This window comes from Haemaphysalis longicornis, unplaced genomic scaffold (assembly GCF_048455015.1).
Source record: "Haemaphysalis longicornis isolate Haplotype H1 unplaced genomic scaffold, Haemaphysalis longicornis Haplotype H1 scaffold_13, whole genome shotgun sequence".
Taxonomy (NCBI): Eukaryota; Metazoa; Arthropoda; class Arachnida; order Ixodida; family Ixodidae; genus Haemaphysalis; species Haemaphysalis longicornis.
Window position 1 is genome coordinate 73,550,319 of NW_027526233.1, and position 7,681 is coordinate 73,557,999.

Sequence of the window (7,681 nt, forward strand, 5' to 3'; positions counted from 1 at the left end):
TAACCTTTTCTTGTTTTTCATTTATTCTTAATTAAAGTTTTGCCTTTTAATCCTTCTAATGTTTACCCGTTATCTTTATGGATAGCGGACGCATCGACCCCGTCGAATCCCGTACCGCGAGGCCAGAATAAATTGTGTAATGTTCTTTAGCTCGACATCCGCCTTTCGCTCGCTTTTGGATCAACGTTACTCGATCGCCTTGTGGTGTTGACGCCAAATTTGACCTCCAGAAATGTTTTTCTTGTCAGCTTCACCTACTGTCTTAATGTTTATAGTACGTGCCAAGTGTTTTTATATCTTTCTTGCACAATATTTGATACCTTGGTGGCGATCTTTATGAGTGACTCGTCAAATTACACTGCATGTCGTCATAGCTATAGGTGCAGCACGTCACTGATTGCTTACGTCGTGCTTACGCAAAAAAACATTGGCGAATTGCAGGCAATTTGTGCAGTCGAGAATAGGGCCGTGGGAAAGATTTCGGCTTCCTCGTAGCTCGTAGACGTGTTAATAACTAGTGAAGAAAGCAAATCCCCGAAACCGCTTAAGAATACAATTATCATGCCAAGCCCTAATCAAAAAGGCGGGTTTGCCCATAAACCCCCACGACGACATGGATTACCAGGCGCAGTTTCCTCTTAAAGGGACCCTGGAACACTCTTTGAGTAGTACAAGTAAACCTGCGCGACGTTTAGATTACACTGCCAAGAATACCTGAGCCAAATATTACACGTGCACGTGAAGCGGTGAGCGCGCAAATCGATGTGAAATACGCGGAAAAACAAACCGCTCTCTCTTCAGTTGTCCTCATTATGCATGGCCTAAGGGAGGTCACATAGGCCATGGCTGCCCGATCGGCTGTCACTGGTCAACTTCGCGGCTAGATTCTCCCATTTCCGTCGTCGTCATCGCTGTGTACGAACCTCTTCTATGCCTGAACCTGTAGGCGCAGTTTTGCCGTTTATTTTGTGTTTTGAGTGCGCGCGGAGTTTGAGTGATGAGCTCAATACTTCCCTTTCAACGGGACCACTCGACTACAAACGTTTATTGCTTCAAAAACGCCCTACCAGCCCGAGCGCGCACTTGCGAGCAGGCACCCATGCCTTTTTTTTTTGTGGCACCAGACCGGAAATATGCCCCTCCGCGTTGCGGAGAAAAGGAGAAAACAACCCGGCATGTGATATATCGTAGGCCGCCGAAGAGAACGCCACGAGTCGCCCCCCTCTCCGGGAGAGAGCGCGCAGCTTTCGTCGCCTTGCCCGCGCTCGAGTTGAGAGGGAACGATTATGCGCGATTTCTCATCGCGCGTAGTTTCGTTAATTGTGAACGGATTTTCATAATTCTTGCGGGAGGAGATTTGTGGGACAATAGACTTTATCCCAAAATACAGTACTAGTAGTCGATGGCAAGTTTTGCAGGGTCCCTTTAAGTATACTTACTAAAAAACTCTATGCCAGAGTGGGGATCCGCTCCGCTAACCGGTGTCTCTAAGCGGACAGCCGCGGCAGCTCACGCTACAGCGCAGAATTTTACGATGGCTTCCTCCTGCGAGGGGAGCGCGAAGGGCGAACTTTGTTTCTTCACTTGAAACACGAGCGAACAAACCGGGAAAGTGCTTCCGAACAGGCAGAGGTGCAACACATCTCAACGACGGTTATAACGCAGGCGAAAAACGTTGACTGAAGTGCTGGATGATAAAACCGTCAGTCGACTTTTTGCTCAAGGAGATGGCATTTCTACAGTTTTAACATTATCTTCTTTTTGTGTTCTTTCTGCATTTTCTTATACCGCCTGCGCGGAACAAAATTTATTCATTTGTTAATCAGCGCCTGTGTTCATGTTTTTCGCCCACTTGCATGCACATCCGAGACAGAGAGCCTCGGCTTCGCTATTCAAAGTGGAACGGCTAGTTTTATTCATTATATCATGTTAGCGACTAAAGTATATACAAAAGCTAAAATAAGACAAAAACACGACACTTTGCTTTTTTTAGTGCCTAAAATACAAATTCTTATATTTCCTTTGGATGACGTTTTCGTTCTCACGCGCAGAGTGCACGACCATTGGCGCGTATGATTCCCCCCAAGGGAGACCGTTTATCGTTTAGCTAAAAGTGTTTGCCGCTGACGCTGCCGCTTGCGCTGAGTGAGCCACCGGAAATGGAGCGGGCCATCAGAAATGGTGAGCTAAAACTTTTCAACATTGCGGACGCCCTTAACCGCGGGTGGGTCAGCACCGAGTTAGTCGCTCGCATTGCGGGGGCAGCCATGTTAAAATTCCGCCCGGTAGCGTAAGCTGCCGCGACGGTCCGCTAAGAGGCCCCGGTTAGTGGAGCGGGGCCCCGCTCCGGTATCGCCGGCAGCGCTCTAGCGTACCACGCATGCGCAATGGCGCTCCCGCTTGCTATCGGAGCGGAGCGGACCGTCAGAAACGGTCAGCTAAAACTCTCTATTGGCTCCGGTTGCGCTGAGCGGGCCGCCGATACCGGAGCGGACGGTCGAAAACGATCACCTAAAACTCTCCAATTTCTGAAGAAAGATACCCCCACACCTTGCCTCTACCCCCACTCCGCACTAATTCTCTTGGAACGAAGAGCGATTACACACTTTCTCTCCGTAACTGCAGGAGGCGCTTGCATGACCTTGACTAAGCTCAATTGGGGCTAGAAGGAACGAGGCATTTTCAGTGTTTTTATAAATCTAGTAATACAGCTTTCGCTCGAATAACTTAGAGTACGTTCGTTCTTGTACGGCCGTAACGGGCTCTTTAGTCCCCATTGCCTTCCGGCCTCAGAGTATACACCATTTTCCTTACTAAAATTAGGTGGTGCAATTTGCGTTTTCTGACAATACGCTAACGCCGTGTATGAAGCGAACGCCGAAACCGCAATGCTAGGCTGTTAAGTGCTCCATTCCTTCCATGTTATTTCCGTGCGTCAGTTCGGTGTCCGCTCATTACCCAATGAACCTGAAGTTAGTGGTTGTAGTGCTTGTGTGTAGGCGTGTTCTATTTTGTTTTCATCAACTGGGGACGGATTTTAGGTCCTACTTTGCTGCTAGAGTGGAAGATGCCGACTCCTGCTGTTGCGAGCAACAGTAGCAGTGGAGGGTGTGCCGGTGACGCTCTGTAGTTCCAGGATGCAAACGCAAGTGGTGTGGAGCCGAATGACATAAAAATAAATATCGAGAAGTAAATAACTATTTCCAATGCCAGCATGATTGTTACGTTCACGGTTTACTCATGTCGACGGAGCCGCGGACGTCGAATATGGTGCGCGCACAGTGTGTGCGTCTCCGCTGATCCGCGCTCGTGATTATCTTTCGACGAGGCGGTTACCACGCTGTTGACATTGCAATACAATATAATCTTTTTGAACTCGACTTGTCAGGGTTACTGAGCAGTGCGAATTAACTGGGTGGAAAATGAACTCGAACGCACGGCCAAGCAAAACTCCTATTCGAAGGTTGTGATCATGATTGACCTAACTCTGCACAGCGTCTGCGCCCTGTCGCTCACAGTCTATCTTTGTGGACCCTCTGCTTGCACAGTGAATACTTTGCGCGATCAGCAGAGGCTGTTTTGTAACTGCAGTACTTTAGATGTCGTGAAAACCCGAAAGGATGAAAAGCTTTTCCTTTGAGCGCGTTGTGTACAGGTAGGGCTATTCTCCGATTAAAGCGTTCGAATACAGAGCTGAGTTTCCACATCTTGCTCCTTGCCTGTCCTGCTCTCGACGAGCAGTGTACAATAAAGTTATCCTTCCTAATCATTTGGCAATGTATTGCGTTTGGCAGAAAAAAGTAAACAAAACGCCGTGATTTTAAATGCTAAATTTGATTAAATTGGCCTCGCCAAATGCTACCCGGCTGTAATTACCAAAGAACGTACGTTATTTTAGATTGTTTACAAGGAACCGTAGTAAATATAGTGGTATACTGTAGAGAATACAGGTACTTTTAAAACTTAAGGGGGTTCCGTTTTGTCACCCCTGTCGCAGTTCTGCTTGTGATAAATAGATTTTGCTTCGTCTGCTTGCCGTCCAAGAAGTGCACCGAACAGAACCGAAAGTCGGTCTTTGATACCATCTTTGCGGTTTAGCAACGGCGTCCACTGATGTCTCAATTCGGTGTCCGCTGGGAAGCGTTGCAGCAAAAGCATGTCGCAACCGCACTGCATTTTCGCCACGCAGTGTCGTGCAGATAAGTGCTGTGGGTGACATTTTCTCTTTTTCTGCGTTTGTTTCCTAACTAACAACTGCATAGTGCTGGCAAAGCGACGTTTGCGCCTTGAACGGCAGCGCAGAATAGGCTAAAGCAGTTAAAACTTCTGCAGAAACCACGCACACGGTGGCAAACACTGTTCAAAAACTAAGCACACGGAGACAAACACACTTTTACTACGTAGCGGAGCACACAATGCCGAGCGATTAATAGCCCAGCTCACACTGGCAACGATGGTCCGCCGGAAGCGGAAGGCGTGCGGGCCGCTGAGAGAACTCGTTTGTAAGTATTTTCCTTCTTTCCCGGATTGATGTGGGAAATGGTGTAAAATAAAATAATTAGAAGTCAGCAAACAGGTGCCGTTTTAGAAGGCTGCAATGCACCGTGTTAGGTAAACATTATGGTCAACACCTGACAAATTCAGAGCTTCGATGTAAACAAGGAGTGTTAGGACTAGTACCAACAACAAAGTGTTCTTGGGGTTTTCTTTTTCCTTATTGTTTTGGTACCGAAAATTATGAAAATACCTGACTCAGTTGCAAACTGTTCGAGCGCAAGCAGTAATTGCCCTGCCTAGGGCGTCTAGAAGCCGTGAAAAGATACTGCCACGTCTCCCGAATGGTCTCTGAGATTCCAAAATTGTGATGATTTTGTACGAGCGTACGACCGAAAAAAATGTCCCGATTACGCATCCGTCATAAGCCAAACTTTTCTCTCAATCTGGCCCCATTGCGCCAAACCTTCTTGACAATACAGTACAATCCTACACCATTTGACACCCTTATCAGTGAAGATTTTAAAAAGCAGTCCGCCAAGCGGGCAAGTTGAGCTGATCAGCAACACAGAAACGCTGAATGCAAAAAGCCCTTCAGCATATTCAAGAGAACATTTACACCATCTCCCCGCGAGGGGGAACCATGGGGTAGATGCGACGCATCGGGGGTTTCCGTTGCGTTTCCGTTATGTTAGCGTGTCCATTGTTGTTGTGTGTCTATATTTTACGCAGCATGTTCACCCCCCGATGCGTCGCATTTACCCCATGGTTCCCCTCGCGGGAAGATGGTGTAAATTTTTATCGGGGTGGCCGGTGCTTGTTACGGTTGCGCCGACCATCGCGATGGCAGGCCTGTTAGTCTCCATTCAAATCATCGGTGGTCATCGGAGGATGTCATCGGCGGAGCGTTGCCGGAACGACTGAGCATAGCGGCGCAGTTACCGCGTTTATATGCAGCGGAAAGAGACAGAGCAGCGCATAGCAGCGCATGCGCATGTGTTAACCGAGCGCAAGATGCGCGCAAGCTGCGCGCTAACCCGCACCCACGCTCAGCTGGCACGGCGACGGAGTGAGCGCCGGTGAGCGCTAACACGCAGATGGCGCTGCGGTGAGAGCGGCGCTAGCGCGCAGCTGGCGCGGCGAGGAGAATGGTGGAGGGATGCGGACTACGCCGGACGACGCTGGAGGGACAAGGTGAGTGAAAGAGATGCGTCCCATCTAAAATTGCACCCTGTTTGACATTGGACCATGTCTGACACAAACCTCAGTCGCTTCCATTTGGCGAATTGTCGCAGGAGCAAACATTGTTTCGCTCGACGGTGTTCGTGGGAGACACTGAAAACGGCGGCGTCAGCCACGTTAAAAAAAGCAACAGCCTAGTGCTGTACCTTCTTAGACCTTTGGACGGAGCAGTTCAATTCCTGCCTTCTTTTAACTGAAATAAAAATGCACGTAAATTAGTATAATCTGTTGCTACAAATTTTTCTATCCCTCAAACCTACACGGCCCACGGCCCTACACATCTCCCCCCCCCTCCCCGGGCAGATCCCCTTAATGCCGTTTCGGTGAACCTGGCAGGTATGCTCAACAGAGGCTACCCAAGCACAGCGCGGGCGACGCTTTACGCAGAAAGTGTGTCACACCAAGTGGCTAATAATACCGAAATCATTCTAAAGTTTTGCTATTCAATTTATGTTCAAAATAGGGACTTGCTGGGGAAGTTGGATTAAAAGTATTGTAAAAACCACCAAAAAGGACGCAGGAAAATTGAAAGAAGACACGCAAACAACACCGCTGAACGAAAAACTAATTTGTTGCGGTAAAACACATCTATACATATTTTGAGCGCCCGCAAATTTTTACCAACGCGAGGAAATCAATTTAGGTAGATAAAAACGATGGACATTATTTGTTTGTCAGGGCCACAGAAGGAACGTTATCACATATCTGTTTATTTTTTATTATTATGAAATGAGTGCGGCTTACCTAAGATATCCTTGGGTATGTAAATGAAAAGCTTTGCTTTGCCTTTTGAAGTCTTGGTTTCACTTGGTTAACCTTTGATTTAGCTGCAATGATTATACTTCCATATCCACTCATCGTTAAGCCAGTTATGACGGCTATGCCCCAGTCGGTAGCGAGACATGACTCCTTAGGCTGGGCTATAGTTGATGACAAAATAAGTGCGTATCAAGATCTCCGCTCACAAGCGTTATGTGGGCGCTACCTGACCATCCGCGGTTACAAAAAATAGTTGGTTATATGGCAGCTGTTTATACCAATTATTAGTAATAATATGAGCGGCTGACAGTTTAACCATTTGATTAGAAAGCCGTTAATATATGTTTTATTCCCCAGAATGAATTATTTTCAGAGGAAAACTTGCTCAGGAGAAACAAAATCGCTCAAACAAAAATTAGTCTTGGTACAAACTATTTCCGGTGTATTTCAGAGTTAACACAAGCGTATCTCGTATTGTTTTGCTGTTAAACGACCGAAATAAAGATATAAACAATGCGCACACTAATTTTGATTCGGAATAGTTGGAATATCGATCACTGCACGTCGCTTAGCCGTGGTCTGCTTCGGGAAACAAAATGGTCGTCGGTTATTCTTGGTGAAGTTTCTCACAGTACGATTATTTCTTCTCTTTGCATGTGCACTCATTGTCAAGAAATGTAGTTGAACCAAGCGTCGTAAACGAAGGGTAGGGGCGCTTCGTCGCCGCAATTGTTAAATGCAGTGCAGGGAGTTTGTAAGCCCAGGGTCAAAAGGAAATCAGCGGCAAAAATTCATCGGTGCCTTTCAGAAATCGGCCGCGATATGAACAGCCAACGTAGTGTTCTATGCGGCCATTTCCAACGTAGTGACACCCTTCAAACACATATCGCGGAGACACACGCTAACGATGAAGGTCGTGATGCCCCATAAAGTGTCCTGTCTTGCAAAATCAGCTATAGGTGCCAAGAAACGAGCGTTATTTTATCCTGCTTAAACGAGATGACCCTACCGTGTGGAGCGAGCAGAGAATTGCGGCACGTCAAACGTTACAAGTCTAATCATTGCTACTTTACGAGACGCGTGAGTTGCAATACGCTCTAATTCGGTTGGTTTGTTTGGCACTACGGTGTCATGCTTTCAATCCAGGCGATTATTTCTGAGGTGTTCGCCGGCGATGTAATAAAAC